The sequence below is a fragment of the Drosophila hydei genome, unplaced genomic scaffold (assembly GCF_003285905.1).
Source record: "Drosophila hydei strain 15085-1641.00,03,60 unplaced genomic scaffold, DhydRS2 tig00000290-arrow-arrow-pilon, whole genome shotgun sequence".
Taxonomy (NCBI): Eukaryota; Metazoa; Arthropoda; class Insecta; order Diptera; family Drosophilidae; genus Drosophila; species Drosophila hydei.
This window is the reverse complement of record NW_022045704.1, coordinates 639139-662118: the sequence shown is the minus strand read 5'-3', so window position 1 is coordinate 662118 and position 22980 is coordinate 639139. Positions and strand designations below refer to the sequence as shown.

At 36.1% G+C, this 22980-nt stretch overlaps 1 protein-coding gene across 2 annotated transcripts in view; it reads left to right on the top strand.

Moving 5' to 3' along the window:
* Positions 1-1599: 1599 nt before the first annotated feature.
* The window catches only part of LOC111605593 (serine/threonine-protein kinase 32A), a 32421-nt gene continuing 11040 nt past the window's right edge, over positions 1600-22980 (top strand). Inside the window, exon 1 of one of the 2 annotated variants that reach the window (XM_023324200.2) lies at positions 1600-1925. The gene's annotated coding sequence lies outside the window, so the exon portion shown is untranslated. Of the gene's footprint in view, positions 1926-15514; positions 15825-22980 lie in introns of those variants that run through there. The other variant, XM_023324199.2, reaches the window with a different exon arrangement.

Below are 22980 nucleotides of genomic sequence, written 5' to 3'. Positions count from 1 at the left end.
TAAGCAAGGAAATACGCATACATACACGCATGCACACACACACACACACACACATATATATATATATATATATATATATATATATATATATATATATAATTTACGCACAAAGCTGACAATGGAATAATTCCTTTCGCTTTGGCGTTGGATTACATAATTGAAATATTTATTTCGCATTTATTTATTTTATATAAATAAGAGATAACTTTAATAGGCAATAAATAAGAAAATAGTTGAAAAAGAAAACATTTTTATACATTTTGATTTTATATTAAAATATTGCTCAATTGTGTTTAATTTGTCTTTTTGGATGCGCTTTAATTGCAACTAAAAATGTATTTTTTAATATATCAACACTTTAATATAAGAGGTAAATAAAGTAAGAACTTAACTGACTACCTACGCTTGACGATATTATGGGCTTTGCCCAATGGTGTGTTATAGCATGTCCAATTTTAGCTGTGGAGTAGGTCTAACATTGCTATGCCCTGAACCCATTAAGACTAGGGTATAATGGCTCTGTGAAAATGTGTGTAACAGGCAGAAGGAGGCGTGGCAGACTCCATAAAGTATATATACGCTTGATTAGGATGATGAGCTGACTCGAACTAGCTATCGGTCTGTCTGCCTGTCTGTTTGCCAAGCATTTTGTCTCTAACCACAAATGTTTCAGAACATTTTAAATATAATTTCTTTGTACCATACGCTGTATGAGAATATTTTATATTGTATCCCAACTTCTTATTATTGTTAATTAAGGCGTAGAAGGCTTGAAATCGTAGCTCAGTCTAGTTTTCAGAGTATCTTTGAGTCATGCATTCCCGACCGAAGCACACTTACTTGTATGTTTGCTGAACTAAGACGCCCCAGTGGGCATGCATCTAAATTTTTTGGTCAATCTATGGAGGAGGTGAGCCAATCTTTGGTGCTCCAGCTTTGAAACTGTAAAATTTGCCAAATAAAAAAATTGATTCTTTGATTATAAATTGAATAATTGAATTTGACGACTAATTAAATTGTCTGTCGCAGAGTGAAATTTTTACTTGACAAAGGTAAATTGAATCAAAAACAAGCTAAACTTTAATTGTGCATAATTGCCCAGCTCATAAGCTAGATAGGTATAAAAATCTACTTGGCTTGGCCTGGGCTGGCTATAAATACGATTTCCTTCCTTGACATGCGAACAGGAAGGCAGAAGGCAAACAGCTAAATACGAGAAATGTAACAAACAGTTAAACAGCCAAAGAAAATGTGCGCACACACATGAAAAGTGTGGGCGTATCTGACCGCCTGGACGATACCCGGCATATAATATTTTATTGCATATGCTATTTACAGGGTATACTTTGCAGGAAAGAACAATATTAGTTAGGGAATGTGAACTTGTTGACTCTTCGTGTTCTTCCGGCCATGCCAATTGCTGTTGCTACAGATGCTTAGCTTCAAATTGGGCGCTCAATGGCAGCTCCCACCTTTCATTTATTTGCTGCTTGAAGCCGCTCTTCGACTGGGTCAAGCGCCTGCGCGTGCCCGCAGTGTCAAGTGTCTGAAAGTGATTCAATTTTATAGGATGCTTTCAGTTCGCTTTTGGACATTGAACGTTGTGGTTGCCACCGCATTTCGGCCAACAAAGTAGACGTAGTCAAAAAAGACGCTAACACGCGACACGTCAAACTGTTTGTGCGTGCGTACAAGTGTGTGTGTATGAATGAGTGTGTTCGTGTGTGTGCGTTGAGTGTGCCGGAGTCTGGCGCCAGTCAGCAAAGTGCAAATAAATATCACTTACACACATAAACAAAACCAGTCAGAGCCAGAGTCACAGCCACAGCCACAGCCAGAGCCAAGCCAAAGGCGCTTGAGACATTCACTGGCGCCGCTCTGCATGTTAAAGCGTCTTAAATACACAATTCCATCTTTAACTAAATGTGAGTACGAGTTGCCGTTGCCTTTGCCGTTGCTGTTGCTGCTTCTGTTTCTGTGTTTCGGTTTCTGTTTCAGCTCGTCTGAGCAGGCAATCAACAGGACCAAGTCCAATTTGCTCTGCTCTAATAAGTCTTCTGTTTGCTTGCCTTTTTCTATTTTGTTAGTCAAATTGGCACAAAAAGTTGGCGAATTTTTTCATTTTTTAGCGCTACATATTCAAGACACTTGGCACAATTTAAAGCACTTGAGCGAGTGGCATGCCGCAAATTCAATTAAAGCTGATATACGGGGGAACTTACAAAAGTGTTGAGTGCCTTCCTGACGCCTGCTTGAAAGTGTGTGTGTGTGTGTGTGAAACACACTTTCAGGCTGTGCTACTAATTGAATTTGGCCATGCAGAAAAGTCGCTCACAAAAATAAAATAATGATTTATTTAGATGAGGCTCGAAGGTGGCCTCTAAGAAACATCCTTTGCCTTTTCAACAAAAAACGTGCTTGACACTCAAAATGGCTGTGCTACGTGTGCCTAGAATTGCATAGGCCAGAAAGGGTTAAAATGTAAAAATAAATAATAAAATTTAATTTAAATTGCCCAAAATTTATATCACATATAACCAAATCTTTAATGTAAAAGCTCTAAAATACTCTGTCATATACATCACAGTATGCCCAGCTTCACAGAGTATAGCTCAGTCGCGCTGTAGTTAATTGTTAAGCATAGAATATTATGTGTATTAGCTGGCCGTCAAAGCGAGGTTTTGGCCTAGTGAAAAAGGTTTTTGTGCTGCTAGAAACGCGTCCTTTGATTAATGCGTGCCATTAGTTTAAGCTAGCGGCAAGTTTTAAAAACCGTAGCATGCTTTAAGGCGCGTGACGGCTTTTCGACTCGGAACTCATTTCCCGTCGAGGACCGGACAGGACAGGCAAATTGTTTACGGTGTGGTTGCTCTTAAACAGGATATTGTGCTCCTAACTGGTATGGAAATTAGAATTTAATGTAGATTTTTGGCTGGGCCGCATTGTTGTATACGGCCAGAATGCTTTGAAGTTGGACCCACTAGAGAAGTGACCCATGTTTTTGACAGATTAATTATCATGTCTCTCGCTCTGGCACTCCCTTGTCGCTTTCAACCACTTAAATGCTGCTGCATTTCCATTTTTGGGGCTTTGTCCAAAGTGAACTATTCAAATGTAACTTCAAGTTGATTTTCATTGTTGTCGCTGCTTCGTTGTTACCAATGGAAGCTCAAGTGTTGAGCAAACAAAACGAGTAAAGATAACTTTGCTGTGTGTATTTATTTGTCCATGCCACTCAAAGGACGGCAACATTTAAAGTTGAAGCAGCACAGAAATTCGACAAATTGTGCTAACGTTAGCAAAATCGTATTGAACTTCCAGCTAAGACGATTGCCCAAGACTTTCGTATATCTTCATATTTTTTTTTTTTGATTTTCGCTTTGGTTTTGGTGTCGCTCTCATTCAACATTTTAAGCTCTGGTCGCACGTGACCCAACTGTTGGACGCATGACGCGTGGGGCAGGGCAAACACAACTCGACATGGCCATAAAACGCAATTTGAAACACGTGAAAATGTTTCAAGTGCAGCTTAGTTGACTAACCAATATCCTGTAGGCAGAGATTAAATGAGTTGGAAGAGTAAATTGGATCAGTTTCTTAATGGAACAGCTTGAGAGATGCTATGAGCTTGTGTGAGTTGATCTTAGACTATCAAAGCTAATTCAATTTCAGTTGAAATACTGCTAAGGAGTTCTCGACATCTGATCTGCTATTGATGAGCTATCTGCCAACTTTGCTTCTTTTATTTAAATTTCTTAGCAACAAGGAAAAAGTAACTAAAATATGTTAACTAAGTTAACTCTGCTCTAGCTGGAGCATAGAGAAATTTTCGATCATCCAACAGATCGACCAGGTCGAAAATTCCATATTAATGGGCTCTTTTTGCAAACAAGTTATTTAATATATACACATATATATCTCGCTTGACTTTTATATAATTTAAATGTCTGTATATTTATTGTAAATAATATTTCACAACGAAATCATATCATTAACTGTGGGCCTAAATGCGTGTAGAATACGATGAATATGGTTCATGGGCTGGCTCAAATAAAGCTCAAGTTTTTATGATGAGCCTGCAGCTGCTTAAACTAAGCTGGAATTCGCATTTAAAAAGTACATAAATTTCTCTTGAGATTCACAAGAATTTATATACGAGCGTTGTCTGAAATATGTTCATACTAAATTCATCTTTTATATACGCTCTATCTTCAACGAAGACAGACATTGTTCGCACTATCTCAAGGTCTCATGAGAAAGATAAACTGGAATGACGTCAGTCCAATGCTATTATAGCCTTTAAAAGTTTGCCTCTCCTCTCCTACTTCTTCTCTTGCCTACATTCATACAAGTGCGTGGTATCCCTCTCCAACTACAGGGTATGAAGGGTGCATAAAATTGAGCGCGGCCACGTGGTGATCGTTTTATTGCCAGTGCCCATACATATATTGAATTTGATGGCAATCAATTGGGGTCGATTTTTTGATAGCGCACGTCAAGGCACTTTTGCTGCTAAACAATAACGGACGTGCTGCGAAATTAATGGCCAAGCGAACAGCAAATTGAGCAAAAAATTTTGCCACATCAACTTTTGGGCAGAGAAACTAAAAACTTTCGCTGCCAATAAGTTTTAAATTGGCTGCGTTTGTCAACAACTTAGACTCAATTGTCTTCATATTGAAAAGGTATCAAAAGGAAATTTCAATAAAATTTGAGCAAAAGTTTCAGCTGAAATTTTACCTTAGTTCTATATGGCAAAACTTTCTCACAAATTTCACAAACTGAAATTAATATTTAGCTAAGTGAAATGAAGGAGAGAGGTGGGGAGAGACTGAGAAGTTGGTAAATATTTGTGTTTTGGCTCTTTGGCTGCTCTAGACTGGAACTGTCAGCCCGTCAACATTTAGCTGAAATATTGACATTGCCTTCAATTACGTCAAGCACCAAAGTGGCCTAAAATGGTCAATCGTAGCTGCTGTGCAAACAATTTTAACTGCCAAATAAATCGACTCACACTTCTCTTCCATTATCAACTGTCGAATGGGCTTAGACTACGCACACTACCAACTCTGTCTGTGTGTGTGTGGGTGAGTGTGGAGACTAATTGCGTTTTCTCTGGCATTTGACCGCCTAATTTGCATAATACGAAACCATGTCAACGGTCATTAAATGGCTTTGCCATGCACTTGTTGGCCATGGCCACGGCCATATTTTTACCCCGCTTACAATTAAAATACCTTCAATTGCTACAAATAATTAGCTTAGATGTCACGTAGTTGCCACAAAATGAGCGTCTAGTCTCTATAGTTGTTGGGGCTTAAGGGATCTGCTCACTGTGCAGGCAGCTGAAGCCTGGCCTCGATGTTCATTAAAATTGTTGGCCAAAAAGCCACTCAGGCTCTCAACTGGCAAATTAGCTCAATTATTCATAGTCGACTAGTCATATTTTCCATAGAAATGAAGCAAATATTTAATGCGCGCTTCAAATGCATTCAGCTTAAAAATATTTTTCTTAGAATTCGCAAACTGCATTCAAGACACAGTGAAATTTGCATGAAGCCAATTAAAAAGAAATGAAATTTTTGTTGAATTATATAAAATATGAAGTTCATGTCGCAACGCATTCAAGTCCAAAGCTTCTTTGAAACTTAAATTTTCATGAATTCAAGTGAAAATAACTTAAAGCAAATAAGCCAAAAAGTGATTGAGCAGATTGCCAAGCTTGGGTACACCATGCGCTTAGCTTTAGATTTGAGTAAAACATTTACTTACTGGAAGCGATCTTCGACTTGGCTAGCAAAGTAGAAAGCGCATATTTGTCTTATGTAATATTCATCTGACCTTGGCACTCATAGATTTCTACTCAATTGAAGCTTTAGCCCTGATGCTGTATCTGTATCTGTATATATCGATTGCAATCTCATCACAACTGTCGGCAATACCCACATCGTTTGAAACTCAATAATGCCCTGAAGTTTATATCTATTTGAACTGCATTAAAAGCAAAAAAGTTATTGAAGCTAAGGTCTTGAAATAGGCAATATAGACTCATATATGAAACGCGCTGATCTGTTTCCTCATTTGTGGGCTTGGCATATCTTGCCCAGTTCTCACTCTCAAATTTCATACGGAAGATCACGAAGGATCCCCTTAATAGATTAATTACTAACAAACGACGCTTGGAAGGGTAAAAACTGTATCTTGAACAGTTTTAATGTCCGGATTCTCAGATTTAATCTCTGAAGAAAGAGCTATAATTACAGTGACGAGAAAATTAATTTTTGAATAAATTTCAGTTGCTGCTAGCAATTATCAACGAGTTAAAGGGATTGTTATGCCAAAAAAATATTTTAATAATTTAATAAGTGTAAAAATTTTAATAAGTGAACAGTAAAGGCATAAGACCAAAATGTAGTAAAACTAAAACTTTATAAATAGCTTAGCATTTATTTTGCTGAAGGGTGGAAGCTGCATATATGTTGAAGTCTATTGCAAACATATTTTACGCTTGTTATAGCCTGTCTAAATACTTTTTGCAAGTGCCTAGCACTGGATAAACATGTTGAGCATGTTGAGCGTTTAAGTTTTGATAAAGTTTTGTGAATGCGTGAACTTTAAAGGACAAGTCTTATGGCTGCCTACATACAGACAATGCTTTGCTGGCATAACACATTTGAGCTGATAAATGCCAAGGTTTAAATAGTTTAAATATGCATGGCTTAATTTTTTAACAATTCTAAACTTGAAATAAGTAAAATACCTGAAGATATTACACGCTGACTACGGATGTCTTTTGACGCCAGGTGTCAATAAAGTTCGTCCGTAATTTGTACTTTGACAAAGTGAAACTTTTGACTGGCAGCAAACACTTACAAGCAGCAGATACACTTATTTATTTTCGTGTCTTGTTGAGCTCGGCAACATTCTAAAGTTGCTTTTTGAATGTCTGGCAAATATTTGGGTTGCTCCTTTTTGGAAAGCGTCGGGTGTGAGATCTGATACGCGTCGGAGGGAGCAGCATTAATCTTATTTCTAGTTTATTTACTTTTCGCTTTTGCCTTTGCCTTTGCCTTTCGACTTCAGCTCTTGATTGTTGGGCTCGAAATAATACTCGCCCCAGTGAAATTGTATAGGGCGGAGAGGCACATGACATCACGTTCGAGTGCTTTGTTATTTTAGTGGCAGAGTAAACAGAGACTCGACATGTCCTGTTGCCGGCGACATATCGACTTTTTGGCAAAGTGTCTGTATCATGGCCTACAATTGGCCAGGGGCAACAATTACACACTCCACTTGATTTGATGCCCATGCGCTTCATTAGATTAAAACGAGTCTCTGCCCTCGGGCACGCTGCGTTATACTTAATGAAGGCAGACCTAGCCCAGGGCGTTGACCAGCTGCAATCGTCGACCAACTTATTAGCCAGTGCCCAAAGTCCATTAGCGCGCAAAATGCTATATTTCAGCTTAAAGTTGAATACGCATTACTTGGATTCTATTTTGGATGCATAACATGCACTCGCTTTGATTGTGGCCTAGTTAACCAAAAGTTGAGCCACTTCAGCTTGGTGGGCTCATTATTAGTTTGCCCAAAACTTGGCAAAAACTTAGCGAGTGTCGTGTTTATTCAAACAGCTGCAGACAGTTAATTAAGGATAAAAGATGTTTGAAAACTATTTTGGATTTTTTACATGAGTTTGGTTTACTTTTTCTTATATTTTTTAGATTAAAAATTAGAATAAAATATATATTTTTTCAGTATCGATAGAAATAATCTATGACTCGCCTTTATAGCCAAGTTATCTCAAAAGTACTTTAAGAAAACTTTTAAAACCTCATCGAAGGAGCATCAAGAAATGTTTTTTCAATGAATTCCGCCAGTTGTCTGGCAGCTCGACGTAAGCCTTTGTCCAAGCTTTTTAACAGCTTGAATAAAAAATGCATTAAGATTGCAAAATTGTTGCTCGTCTTTGTCTATGTTTGTAGTTGCGAAAGGTTTTTTTATTGGGCAGCTTGTTGCATTGCGGCGTTTATACACTTGCAAAGGGCATTACAAACGAATACTTGAGCTCAACGATTCAGAAGCCGAACATCAACAGAAGCCACAAAAGACGTCGTTAGTCTGATTAAACTCCAAGTATATACAATTCACAATTCAATCTCAAAGGAGGAAAGTGCTCCCCAATGCTTGGTAAGTGTATTAAGTATTCTGCTTGCTTTCTCTCTCTTCTTCTGTTGCGCTCGACGGTCGCACTCTTTTGTGTTGCCTACTTTTGTGCGTCTTAATTGTTGCTTCAAACAATGAAACGGCCGCGCAAGTTGCCCTCGTATTCAAGAGGCTTTTGCAGTTCCGTCTCAGCTCTCAGATGCAACAGTTTGTGAGTGGAATAAAATAAGTAATTGATATTGGCATGCTTTTATGTGAAAGGCTAGCCATTAAGGATGCATCACGCAGCACAATACTAGGCTCAAGACTCTCAATCCCTTACCCGCATATAGCGCTACGAATTCCCTTCGTTGCATCTCATTAGCAGCTGCTACGAGTGGTTGCTGCATGTGGTTGCATGCAAACAAATTATATTACTATTGACAGCCTTGCGGCTGCCAAATGTGGCTCACAAATGGTTAATTAATGCTAGTTAGGCAATAGTTGCTATTGCAAATCTAATGCATGTGTGTATAATAATCTAATTAGCTGCAAAATAGATGCGTAAATTTAATACAAAATCAATATTTTATTTTATAATATTTAATCTGTTGTTTTGCCCACAAAGTGAAAGTTTTTGATACCAGTTACTGAACGTATATAGACTTATTCAAAACTATCCTCGCATAAAGGCTTAAATTATTTTAGATAAAAGCAAAATAAATTTTAAATGTTGACTGTGCATGCTTAAATATTTTGTTTTATTTTTATTATTTTTTATATATTTTAAGTTAACATTTATTTTAGGCCAAACAAATATGTAAATAATTATTTTGCTCAATGTGCATTAATAAAGGGCTTATTGGTTTTATTACCATAAATGCATTAGGCAGAAGCCGGCACAGGCTGCCTTCCTCAGCTCAGCTCAGCTCTTACTCGTAGATGTAATAAACAAGCAATCAAGAACATATCACTATAAGCTCTATTCCCACCATAAGACACTTCCCAGCAGACGCCGCCACAAAAGAAGACATTAAAGACTCAAGAATACTTATTTATGACATTCACTGAATCGATTCATCAAACAAGCACTTTAAATTCGATATAACCGCTCACCCTGGCTAAATGCCACACCCATGCGAACAATGTCCACGCTTATATCATCCATATAAAACTCAAAATAGTAGATACAAAATTAATAACAGTAAGTTAAGTATGGATTTATTCTTATAAAAAATTGATTAAAAAAGTAAACAAGCAAAAGGTATGACCATATCCTTATAATAATCTTGATAATGATAAACAGACATAAATACATAAATACATCAATCATCAACCTACTCTATTTGAGCAACAATTTGTAATCTTATATATTCTAAATCTATAAAATTTCCACATCCATGAAATCGATTAAAATCGATGTCAAATATTAAGTGATTTTATATGTCTGTCCGCCTATATTCGCCATATGAGCTAGAAGTAATCTTATGTAATCTTATACGTGTCTGAATCATAGGGACTTTAAAACCGAATTTGCGCCATCGATAATCTGTCCATTTCCATGAAATCGATTAAAATCGATATCGAATTTCGATTACTTATCGCCCAATTTGACAAATGAAATATGATAAAGTATAGACAGGAATTTCAAGCATTATACTTGTAGAATATTTGCCACATACCATGAACTTTTCTCAGTTCTAGAGAGACTTACGCTCAAGTCGACTTATTTGTTTATAAAAATACTCTGTTAAACTGCCAACTATAATTAATGAAATTCATTTTAAATAAGCCCCAGAGTGCTGAGTAAATAATATATTAGTTGTCTTAATTGCGGCCGGTATGTGGAGACATGTGGCCAAACATGTTTGGCTAACTAACAGTTGCATGGCCGAGCAACACTAAATTAAGTATTTAAGAGCTAAACACAATAAGCGAGAAACAAAAATGAAATTCATTGGACTCAGCCAGTGTCAATTATGCATGTGAAAGTTGTGGGAGTGTTGCGTGCTTGCGGCCATGAAGCTTCTGTTCGGGACATTGAAAACATTCAGTAGTTAGCCAGCAGTTGCTATTGAATTTTGCGATAAGTATCTTTAATGATATGCCAACTAGATTGATAGCTGCACAGCAATTTGAAGTTATAAATGCCAGCTCACTGATGCTGGCACATTGAAGTGAGAATCGACTGCATTGAGCCAGCTGACACTTAGGTATACTATGCATGTGACATGGGTTAGCCATGGCCAACAATTCTGCGGGCTTTTATTATCAAAGTTCGCATCGCGTTTTATGGACGCCGTTGTCGTAGTCGTTGTCGTTTGTTTGTCGCCGCCGGTGGCTTATTATTACATATGCTGTTGGCTGTTATGACATGTGTTTCGGCACGACATGCCCCCCGATCCAAATTCTATCCATCGTGGTGCAAAGCAGATAACATAATAACAGCATGACCGTAAAAAGGTTTGTTTGCTCTCGGCAAACTGCCACGGCCACCCACAATTTATTGTCCATTGGGGTCTCTTGTTATGGTTATCCCAACTGGAGGCGTTCACGTGACCGAGCGTTGCCAAAGTCCAAAGCCAACAACAGCAACAAATTTCAATCATTATTTGACGCCCGAAAAGTGTTTGCAATATGTGTCAAACGGGTCTGACCAAAATTAAGTGCCACAACAAATTATTTGCCCCAATTTTCAGTTTGTTGCAAAACTAAGTTCGTTTACAATTTTAAGAATTGAATGCAGTGTATATAAATGGAATTTGTTGGCAGCAAGCTGTACAAGCTCGATAAGGCACAGCTACAGATATTTAATTGGTGCGGTTTGCAAAAATACGACAAATTTTTAGTTTTTAATGGTATTTGAAGGAAATAATCTAGAAGATTTATAAAAAGATATATGGCATGAACAAAACTTTTCGAAAACCAAAAAAAATTATGTATTTAATTCTTAATTTTAATTAATTAATTCTTAATTCTTAAGATACAATACTTTTGGAGAAAATTAAGATTAAAATTTATTAATAATTCGAAATTAAAAAAAATCATAGTATTATATTTTAGACACTTTCGAAGTTATTTAAATAATTTACAAAAGAATCAAACTCAAATTTTTAACAAACAAATTTTTGAATACTGTTTAAAATGTTGTGAAAGTGCAGAAATGGAAAGTTTAGTATTGTATGATAGTAAAACAAGACTATAAATAGACTATAGTAAGATAATATAGTATAGTAAGAGAGAAAGGTATCGTAATAAGATAGCATAGAACTATATTGCAAGATAGCATAGTAAGAAAGTATAGTTGTACATCAAGATAGTGTAACAATATAGTATAGGAGAAGAGTATTGTAGGATAGTAAAGTGCGAATTTTTACGATTTGGAAAATGTCAAATATTTATGACAATATTTTATATTAAATGTTGATTTACTTAAGTCCAAATTTAAATTATTACTAATAAGATAACAATAAGTTAAGCGCAAATTACACACAGTTAAAATTTGAAAACATTTTCAAAATTATCTACAATTTTTACTAAAAATTTCAAATTCTTAATATATCGAAAATTTATTTTTAAGCGCATTAGAATATCATTTAAAGTTTCGTAAGTCATTTGCCACAAAATATTATTTATCTGTCTCAAATGAAAGTAAAATTCGAAATAAGTTAAATTTTTCCCATAAAAAGAACTCATTTACTAGGTATCTGCTAGTTGAGCACGCCCGAGCTGCACAGCTTTAATTACGCTGATTAAATTTACGATGACGCCGCAACAAAAAAAAAGACTTTTGGCATTAATATTAAATGCAATTAAGTCCAATGAATGTAAATGGTGATTGTGAAAAATTCAACGAATTTACAATAAGCGGATTTCATTTCAACTTTGGCATTGTTAACAGCTTTTGAATACAACTGAAAAGTGAACAATTTTTACTTTTTTCTACATTTGACTCGGTTCGTTTAACAGACTGTAATAAAATGAACGATTGGCTGGCCTTAATGCATCTCGTTTATTTGCCATAGGCTGCTAATTAATGCAATTATCTTGACAACATCAGCTCATTTAACACTTTAAGTCCCTGCGACATGCTGTCAAGGGCCATACTTTCTGTTTAATCGTGCGTATATTAATTCATATTCCATTTATTGATTAATTTTCCAAATTTTTGCAGGGCTTTTCGCTTGTGATCTACTCTACTGATTAAATATACAATAGATATGGTCACAGTTGTGCTTAAAACGAAGCGTGTGTCAATTGTCTAATACCCTGTTTTTTCATAGCTTAGGGCATGAAAACGTTTTTGGCAAATAAACAAGGTTTCAGAGTAGTCAAATTTATTATAACATTTTTCAAATTTGTTATGGGCATATTTAGACTTGCTGATACTAACTTTAAAATTGGGAACTATATTGCTTTTTTTCGTATTTTAACGTATATGAAAAGATATAAGAATTTCCAAATTACAACCTCAAAGATGCACAGAATTATATATATTTTTAAATGAGAGTCTCCAGCTTTGGATTTACACAGGCAGAGGGACGGAGAGCACGAAATAAAAAGTATATAATAACCTTACCTCCTTAACAATCTTTAAAAATATATAGCTATGCAGGTAATACAATGTTTTTACGATTTATTATGCGTGGGTATAGATTTTAGAATAATTTATAGAGAAGGTTAGAATTTGCTCAAATTCAAATTCACTCTATACAAGAGCTCTGAGGCTAGCTAAGCTTAGCTGAGCTTAAAGAGCAAATACCCCATATGCGTTTACCAATATGATGCAGGGTATTAACAAAAATTGTAACAGTTGATTGATATGGCAAATAAAAAGGAAAGAGAGAAAAAAGAATCAGCAATATTACAAATTGTTTCATTGGTATTTTGATGTGCTCTGGTTGTGTTTGCAGTTGAACGTATTGGGCAACAGCATTCGGAATTCCCAGAGCCTCACATTTGGCCAATTGATTCAACAATTCCCAAAATGAATTTGCTTACGACAACGCAACAAATCAATATGATGTGAGCAAGAGAGTAAAGTGGTTTTGTGTTCTTATGGATGTAGCTTGGGTTTGATAAGATTCACATTTTCCTATGAATTTCGAGTGAAACACTGTAATATTTATCTTTTTGTTTAGCGAGTTAAGCTTGGCAAATGCAATTGCCGCTGTTGCTGCTGCTGTGGCTGAAACACGCTTTAAGACCACTCAGAAAATGTGGCGCTTGCAGCGATAAAAGTTTGCCAAGCCAATTTAAAAGCAACATGTAACTTAATTGGTATTTTGCTTTGAGGATGCTCCTGTTGGTTTTTTTCTCAATTTTTTCCCATTTTATTTCTTGTTTTTTTTTTTCTGCTATGTTGCGGCTGTCATTTTGTTGTAGCGCTCAACAACATGCAACACTTTTACGCTGCTTTCAACAAGGAAAACAAATTTCAAAGGCGTGTCCTGCATTTGACTTGCCTCACCTTACCATCCACCTGCTTTCTCATTTTACGCAAGACAAGAACAAAAGCTGGATATAGCAAATTAACTCTGTTCTTCTGCATTTGACCTCGAGCTTTCTAGTTTTTTAATATCTGTGAACTTTCTATACTTTCAACATAAATTGTAATAAAAGGTATATCACTTTAGAGCTGAATCAAGGAATTTGGAATTTGTTCTCTAATTGGTTTGTCTTTAGTTGTGTTCCACGCAAATAACTCGTTAGACTCGACAGAGTGCAGCTTTGTCGCTGGCAAACGCAAACAAAATGCCTTGCCCCAAAAAGTACGCACAGCCTGAATGCACGGAGTTCAGGCAAACAGCGCAAGTGCTCTTTGGGTCTCTCAACTGTGCTCTATTTGCATTTATGGCAACAAAATGATTTAATTAAAACGTAGCTCAAATCCAGCTGCTGCTGATTTATCAGCTCAACAACTGAAAATCTTAAAATTAAAATTTTACTTTCCATTTTTTGTTGTTGTTTTTGCTTCTTGAGCCACCTCCCATAAAAGGCTCAGAGACATTCACTGGCGTCTGCCGACGACGTAAAAAACAAAAGAAACAACGACAATCGACCTAAATCTACGGGGAAAACCAGAAACCAAATAGCCCATGCATGTCTACGCCTACTATAATACTCTACAGTCTGACATTTTCCAGCTAGGCAACCAAATTTCCTAGGAAAAAGCCAAACAATTGCTTGAGGGTACTAAATAAATTAGATATTCACAGGACTGAAGTGAAAGCCGTATGGGAATCTGCCTGAAATTTGTATAAAAATGTTAATATTAACATTGGTAATGTCATTTTGGTTAACCAACTAGAAAGGCTATGATTGGAAAGGGTAGCAAAACTTGAGAAAGCCTCAGATTGAGCAGTTTCATGCGAGGCGCACACAGACGCAGGCCAATGCCACTTGCTCAAGCTGAGAAAATGGCGCTTTAAGGCCCTTTGTTGACACTAGCACACACACTTACACACACACTCTTACACTTACACTTACACACACATTGTTAGATGGGCACCCGGAGCAAAGAGTGTGATACAATTTAACCGCATTGGATTATTGGGCTTGGCAAACAATTTTGACTTTGCTCAAATTAAATTCCACTTAAAGCGCCTGTGCATGTGCCTGTGCCTGTGTAGAGTACTCGCCTTATTTATATCGAAGGTTACTTTTGGATTCAGTTTTTTCTTATTTCAATTTTGCGTTCAGTCTGCGAGGCAATATCACAACGAATAAACAATGAAATGTGTGTAAACAATGCGCGCGACGCACAAAAGTATGCTAATCAAATAAAAAGAAGAGAAGAAAATTATGAAAGAAGAAAGTAAATATTTCCAAAACAAATGATGGCACACCTGAGCTCGGATGGCATGCCACATATCGCATTTACAAAGACAACATTTTCAAGCAAATAGAGCTTACAACAGCTTAACACACACACACACAACCGCACACACAATTGTAACGAGAAAATCCACTCGAAATACTGGAGGATGCTTCCTTCCTACTCATATGTGGCTTACTCAACTAACGTCATAAAATATGTTGGCAATCAATTTGCGTTTAAAGCAAAGCTGGCCAATACAATTTATATGGCCGTCTCGCAAAATAATAATAATAATAATCATAATGATGATAATAAAGCATGGCCAGCCAACTTGGCTAATTGGCGCTCATTCATAAAAAGAAACAGCAACAACTGCCGCTTACAGCAGGCAAATCTCTTTCGTTCTCTTAAAAGCTGAGAGTCTGCGTGCTAAGCTAAAATATTGTGCTCACAGTCTGGCAACGCCGCCAGGATAATAAATAATAAACAGCGTGGCAAACAACAGTTGTTAGCTGCGTTAGTTCAATTTTGGCAGCGCTGGCTAACGGTACTGCGTTGCGCTAGCTAAAAGCAAGCCGTGGTAAATAACGGAACTGTTAACGCCGCGTGTGCGTGCGCTCGCCTGTGTGCGTGTGTACTAGTGTGTGTGAGTGCGTGTTTGTGTGTTTACGTAGCAGTGTTAGCTGTGTTTTTAGCTATCACGTGACTTTATAGCTGGCCACATATACAGTTAGAGTTAGAGGCAGAACTCAAATTGAAATAACGGGAATATGTTTACGAATGGTTGAGGCCTCTTTGAGACCGAGCAGAAACATGCAAAAACATCGTCAGATTCGCAACAATGTGGACAAGTACCAAGGTACACTTGAAGAAAAATTAAGTTAGTATTTGAAAATATAAAATTAACTTGTAATAATATAATACAAATTTAATTTGCATAAGCTAATGCTTTTTAAAAAGTAGGAAATATTTAGTATAATATACATTTTATAAGCATTCATGTAATTTTTTGGATTTTTTTCTATGCATTTGCATAAAAGAAGAAGAAAGAACTGAAAGCATTAAAACTAAAATATATAATAATAATAATAAAGTTAAAGTCGTGCTGAATGTTTTTGCCCAGTGTATGTGCAGATCTGCATATGCTTACACATAAATAGCGGAATTTAGTAATAAAATATTGATTTGAGTACAAAAATCTCAACGATTTCGCACAGTGTACGTGCATATCTGCATATGCTTACACATAATAGCTAAAATGTAATAAAAGAATATAAGCTTAAGTCATGCAACGTTTGAGTGTAACAAGCTCAAAGATTTCGCACAGTGTATGTACATATCTGCATATACTTACACATAAATAGCTAAAATGTAACGAGTGCAATTTGAATAACTTAACTTGTGCAATTTGGCTACACGGTTTATATGCATATATTAGTGCTTCCCCGATCCCGATCCCGATTCCGACATTGCCAATCGATAAATACTTAAGGAAAGTCCTAAACCAGAACCACAGTCACAGTCAGTGCCACCGCCGCCGCCGCAACCACAGCTAAGGGCCACGCACGCATATAGCTAAAGCGTTCACTCAATTCTTAAGCAGCGGAATTTTAAATGTAGAAGCTACCAGCACACATACATACACAAATCATTGCGTGCGTGCGTGTCTGTGTGTGCGTGTGCGTGTGAGAGCGTGTTGCTTTTTTTTCTGTCCAAGTCATTGAACCCTGTGCCCACTTTTTGGTTGTCCCTTGATTCTAAGATGGCTGGGTGGTAGCTTTGGTCTTTCATTTGGGGGTTGCTAAGTATTCTAATCCTCGTTGTGGATTTGCTGTTTGTACCTTTGACACGCGATAAATGGAGCATCTTTAGTCAGAGATTCGTCTGGCCAGTAACAACTTTATATATGTACAGACACATATATATAAATATATGTATATATCTATGGCTTTTTGAAATGTGCTTCGAGTCAGCCACAGATTTTAGGATTGATGGCTTTAAAGAACATTTATTTTTATGCAATTCAATTGAAAATCAAATACAATCTGAGAGAGCTCAACAAAATTATATGACAACTCAAAGGAGCTTTCATACGCATACATACATATATACAGTATAGCTCTTTATATACATATATGAAAGCATTTAACTTTAGCTCCTTGATGATGTCACAGCAAACTTTCGCCGAAGCAAAATGCTGCAGCAAAGTACATTTTATATATGAAAATATTTTTGGTGAAAAATCTGAAAAATAAAAATAAAAATTAAATTCTTACATTACAATTTGAAATCTATATATTATATATTTTTTTCAATTTATTTTATTTTTATAAAACTTTTCACTTCATTTTATAAAAATAGCAAACTTTTCACACAATTAATTGAATTTTGAGTGCGAAGCTAACATATTTCCAACATGTAATTATAAATGTATCAAATGAAGCAATCTGCACATCTTCTTTCTCTCAACTGCAACAATTCAGAATTTTGCAGTCGGGCGCCATCAACAGCATAATACTCGTTCACAAAACCAAACCAGTTAAGTCACATCATGTATGTATATATCAACAGGGAAACTGCAGTTACTTGACTTCCTAGCCCCTAATTTTTGGAATCTATCAGTTATATATGTAATATAATTTTTAATAATGAATTTTTCGTCTCTTGCTGTAATATAATATAATAATATAATATACTCGGTTGGCCCTGTCCACTCCATATTTTTGGTCCTACACGAAATCTCTCAAGCTTTCAAGTTTCTAGTATCTTAAATAAGAGCCTTTCTGTTAAACCAGATATCATGTTTTCTGATTCGTCATGTCCCAAATGAGCTTGTCGGGCATTTCAAGTGACGGTACAAATGAGTATGATGATACAAATTTCTATGCTCTAGTTACAATGGTGGAAGGAAGTGTGAACAGATAGATGGACGTTCAGACGGACGAGCGCAAAACCAATATACTCTTTTTCACTTCGGAAACGAGTATAAAAAAGAGAACTTTGCTTACTTTATGACATTTATGCAGTAAAACCAAATAACTGTCATTTTTCATGCACTTATTAAACATTCATATTTAAAATGTAAATGTGTAAATAAAAGCAAAAAATTAAAAAAAGTTTTTTTCATTTTTTGCATTGATTGATGTGGCTGTGCGGAAGCCGGACGCATATCCGTGGTCAAGACAACCGAAAGCTATAAAAAGCACATGTCAACAGTGTCATAAACAAGTATAAATACCTTTGTGGGGAGTGCACGACTAACTGATATTCTGTAATTTATAACAACTTCAAGCTCTTCCAATTTCCTTGCAAAACAAAAGAAAAAACAATTTAAAAATAAATGAATGCATACATTTTTTAATTATTATATAATAAAAAATGCAATAATATTTTTTCCAATTAATTTTTATATCAATTAAAAAATATTGTTCAATATTTTTTTAATATGAAACTGGCTTATTTCAATATCTAAACGATCCGACAATTGCGCATAACTTAGGGTATCAAAGTGACAGAAATAATATAAATACCTCTGAATCGTAAAGAGAAACTGTCATAAAACGTCGCCATTTACGAGCGAATTGAAGAGTTTTTTTGTGGTGCCGTTAAAGATGGTTTTTAATGTGCCATTAATGCCGTCCGCCTTCAGTATTGGACTTAACTGACAATATCAGTGTACATCAAGTTGTTATAAATAAGTAAGAGGAATTTGCATTAATGCGATGTGGTTATTGTCAGATAATCTTTATATAAAATACAATTCCAGATGTATATGTGCCTTCGACTCGTTTACGATGTGGCAAGATGTGGGTTTGGTTGAAGAAATTGAAATGTATTTGGAGTATACTAGGAATATCATACATCTATCTATTGAAGGCATGGCAAATCAGAAATTTCTAATTTATGTTCAATAACAAACATTTTATATATCGATTATCACTTTGAAATAATAGAAAAATTGAAAAATTTATGAGTCTGCAGCTCGACCTTAGATTATTTTAAAATATATAAATGTTGATGGGGCTAATAGGGAAAATACTATGCCTAACCTATCAGATCTATAAAAGTTAAGCAGCTGGATTACATGACTGCTGTAAGTCCAATTGCTATGCATTTGCCAATAAGTGAAAACTTATTCTGTATAGCTTAAGCAGCAATCAGAAATGTCAATTGAAAATATAACATTTTTACAGTATAATCTGTTGTAGTTGCTTGTTTAAGGCTGCCAAACGGAAATGTCAATGGGAGTCTGCTTGAGCGTGTGCTGGCGCCCCGTTAGGAAAATGTAAATTTTCAATAGCGACTGCCTGTTTCCAACCATCCACGCAGACACCGCTTTTATACCTATTTGCTGTCGAAAAGGGTTCGGGCACGGCTCGTTGGACACAATTTCAACTTCAACTTCTGCTGCCGTTGCCGCTGCCGCTGCCGCTGCTGGCGCCAACAGCTGTTTAATTAGTTTTTCCGGCAAGAGCAACAGATTTTTCCATGCCGCTGCCGGGCGTCAAGTAAATATGACAAAAAGAAAAAATAAAATGAAAATAAATAAAAACAAATAAAAACAAAATGCAAAGCTGCCATTAATTAAGAAGTCCTTTCCAATTTGGGCAGCCAAGCGGAATGACAGAGGCCAGCAACTGAGCAAAGGACCAAACAAAATTGAGGAATTGTGCCGTCATCTTGATTGATGTGCTCCCGCAGCCGTTCGTCTGTTTTGATAACAGCAACCAAATCTAGACTAATCCCACTCCATACTTGTTGTTGTTGTTGTTGGGTTGGGTTTGGTTGAAAACTAATATGGCGAACACTGTCTAATCTTTGATTAATGAAGCGGCGCCCATTCATATCATATGTCTAATGGCTTTTGCGAACATTCATATAAAAGTAAAACCCGCTGTAATCAAAGTTTCAAATGTATAGAAATAATAAATGAATATTTTATTCTTCATTTTATTTATTAGAATTATATACAAGTCGTTAAAAATATTTGAAGAATTTTTTTAATTATATTCTCTCACTTATATCCCTTTAACTTCATCTTATTGACATTCTTTGACTTTCAAGTCTTATTCTTTTATTGATAGCAACGCCATAAGTCCGTCTATTTTACTTTACAGAAAGCGTGAAAAATGTTTGAAATTGAATATTCTTTGTTGTTGGTGCAGCTGCTTTGCAGCATCAAAGACGTTTTCTCCTCTTTCTTTTAGACATTTTCAAGACTTTGGTATGCCCTTTTTGACCCATTTTGTAATGAGTTAAAGGCATAATTACGCAGAGGCCCCACTGGGTTATCCTAGCCCCATTATTGAGCTATTTTGGCGTACCCAAATCACACAATTGTTAATTATGTAAAATCAATAGGGCAACCGCAGCTGCTGGCAAAGGCAAACAAAGCACAAAAAATTTAAAAGCGAAAAACAAAAAATGGCTAAGTTAAGATATTTGGGTCGGCAATTAGGGAGCCGTCCATTGATTTTGGCCAGGCGCAGTGGCGTAAAACAGGCTGTATTTGTGTGTGGGTGTTTGTGCCTTAATTTAAGCAAATCTAACGAAACTTTGGCTTTAATCCAGCAATTCAAAGTCCAGGCATGAACGACGTATATTTACTCACAAGTGGAATTTCTGCTCGAAGTGAAACAAAAACTAATAAAAATATATTGGACTCTGGCTGGGGTTAGGGTAAGGTAAGTTACGGCAAACAAAAGGATAAGAGCTGCTTGCCTTGCCTTGCCTTGCCTGAAATACAAAACGAACGAGCAATGATGAGGTCGAAACAAAAAGATTTAAGGCAAAATAAGGCCTTTAACTTATGCTTAGCTGCTCAGTTCATCTCTAGAGCAAGGAATGCGGTCGTATAATGAGTTTAGAAATCGACTTCGTCTGAAATCAGTTTTATATGCCGACCTGCCAAGCGTGCATAAATGCGTTTTATGAGCCTTTGGGGGGATTACTTATGGCTTCTCACCTGCCCTGAGGAGTAGAAAAAAAAGCAATGTTAAAACAAGCGCACAAAAGGATTTTCATGTACGCAACTTCAGTTTAGGCAAGAAAGATAAGCACATGCTTACATGCGCACAGACACATACCTAGATCACCGAAAATATAAATAGAAATCTTGTCACCTATTTTTTTGTTTTGTTGCTTATCATTTGAAAAAAGGTTGCTGCGCAATAAAAAACCAAAATCAGGAGGGAAGGACGAGCAGGCTTACAAAAGGATTTGCATGTTGACAGATTTAGCATCGCGATAAAATACGCGCAAAAATGTATATAAATATGCATGTATATAGAAACAATATAAATATTTATATAAATATATATATATATATATATATATATATATATATATATATATATATTCATATATATTGATGTCTTTGAGAACATTTCATGTTTATACGGCTTGCGCTCAGATTTCATGTACGACGTTTGGTTCACAAGTTTTGATATTTCTGAGTCAAAAGTTTAACTTGAACCACGATTCAGAGTTAATTTTTTTTTTGTTCTTATATATATTTGAATATGGATGACCATATAAGAATTTCAACAATAATTGCTGTGGCACACAAAGAGTTCGAGACATGTCTGAGTTTCTGATGTGCATTTAAAGCAACATTTTTATCATTATGCGAGGCACATCATTCCAACGGATACCTTGACTACGTTGGCAGTGCTTCCAGCGTAAAATCTAATTTTGAATGAGGCGTTTTTGCACTTCACAAAAGGTGTGTTAGTTTGCCTCAAAGAATATGATCGAGCAGCGCCAAACAGCTTAATTGCGGCGGTTAATTGATAAGAGCTCGTCGCACCGTGGAGCCATTTTTGAATGGCCAATGTGAAAATCAATTTGAAAGGGAATTCTTCAAGACTTAAATTAAGTATACGCCAGTAGTGTTGCCTTTAGAGTGAAGCCACACAGTTTTCTGCCAAACGTGAGATATGTACTTCTGGCGAAATACGTGTAATATAAATTTAGTTAGCAATACATTAATATTTGATGGTGGTACATAAACAAATTGTATTATGTTTTTCTTTAAATACGAAATATTTGAATATGTAATTAAAAATAAAGTAGATATTTTTATTTGACTCATTCATTCATGTTTGGTTTACAATATTCACAGTTGAATTCTGCGTATTAAAAACTGAAACAGAATTTTGGCAAATGTTTTCCTTAACTTTTTCCACACGACAGTTGAAAACATTTAATAATTAAATGCTAACAAAAATAGTATCACTCCTATTTTCCTCAACTTTATTGACTTTGTCTTAGTTTTCCATCAACTTGTTATTTCAGCGAAAATTAGTTTTTACATCAGCTGCAATCTGCTGATAGTAAAATTCATCTTTCAACATTTCTAAACAAAAAAAAATGTTTTTCTTAGTTTGTTTCAGAAAACTGCAAAGAAAGCATGACATAATACATGTCTCTGTCTCTTTCTCTGCCTCTCTCTTTCTCTTTGAAACGGAAACCAAGATTTAAAAACTTGGAAAAAGTTTTGCTTATTTCAGTTTTACTTGTGGCAAAGGGAAGACCGGAGTTTTTATGATGTCCGTTTATAAAAGCCACACGCCGGATGTGTTGCAGTAGGGACATAAAAATGCCCACTGCTCAGTGCTCAAATGCAGCCAGAGGCTGAGTTGTTGAGCCAACTGCAAATGAACTAACTCTATAAAAGATTTGAAATGGCTGAAATATGCCAACGCAGCAAATCAAATCTTCTCTGATTTAGCCAAAGGAACGTCAGTTAATGTGTCAAGGTGACATTTGACCTGACTACGCGTTGCCCTGTCCATTACCCGCCACCCGCGGCCCCCTGCTATGTTCTCCATTAACCGTTCTTCCTGGCCGGAACCAAGCTAAGACTTCCCTCCGCTCACTTTCTCAAGCAATCACATTAAGCGAATGCTACTCTCAGCTCTCAGTTGCTGCCAATGTTGCCTGTCTGCTGGTGTTACTCTGTCATTTTCATAAAATATTTAAATACAAAAAATGAGCAGTAACGGCTAACAGCA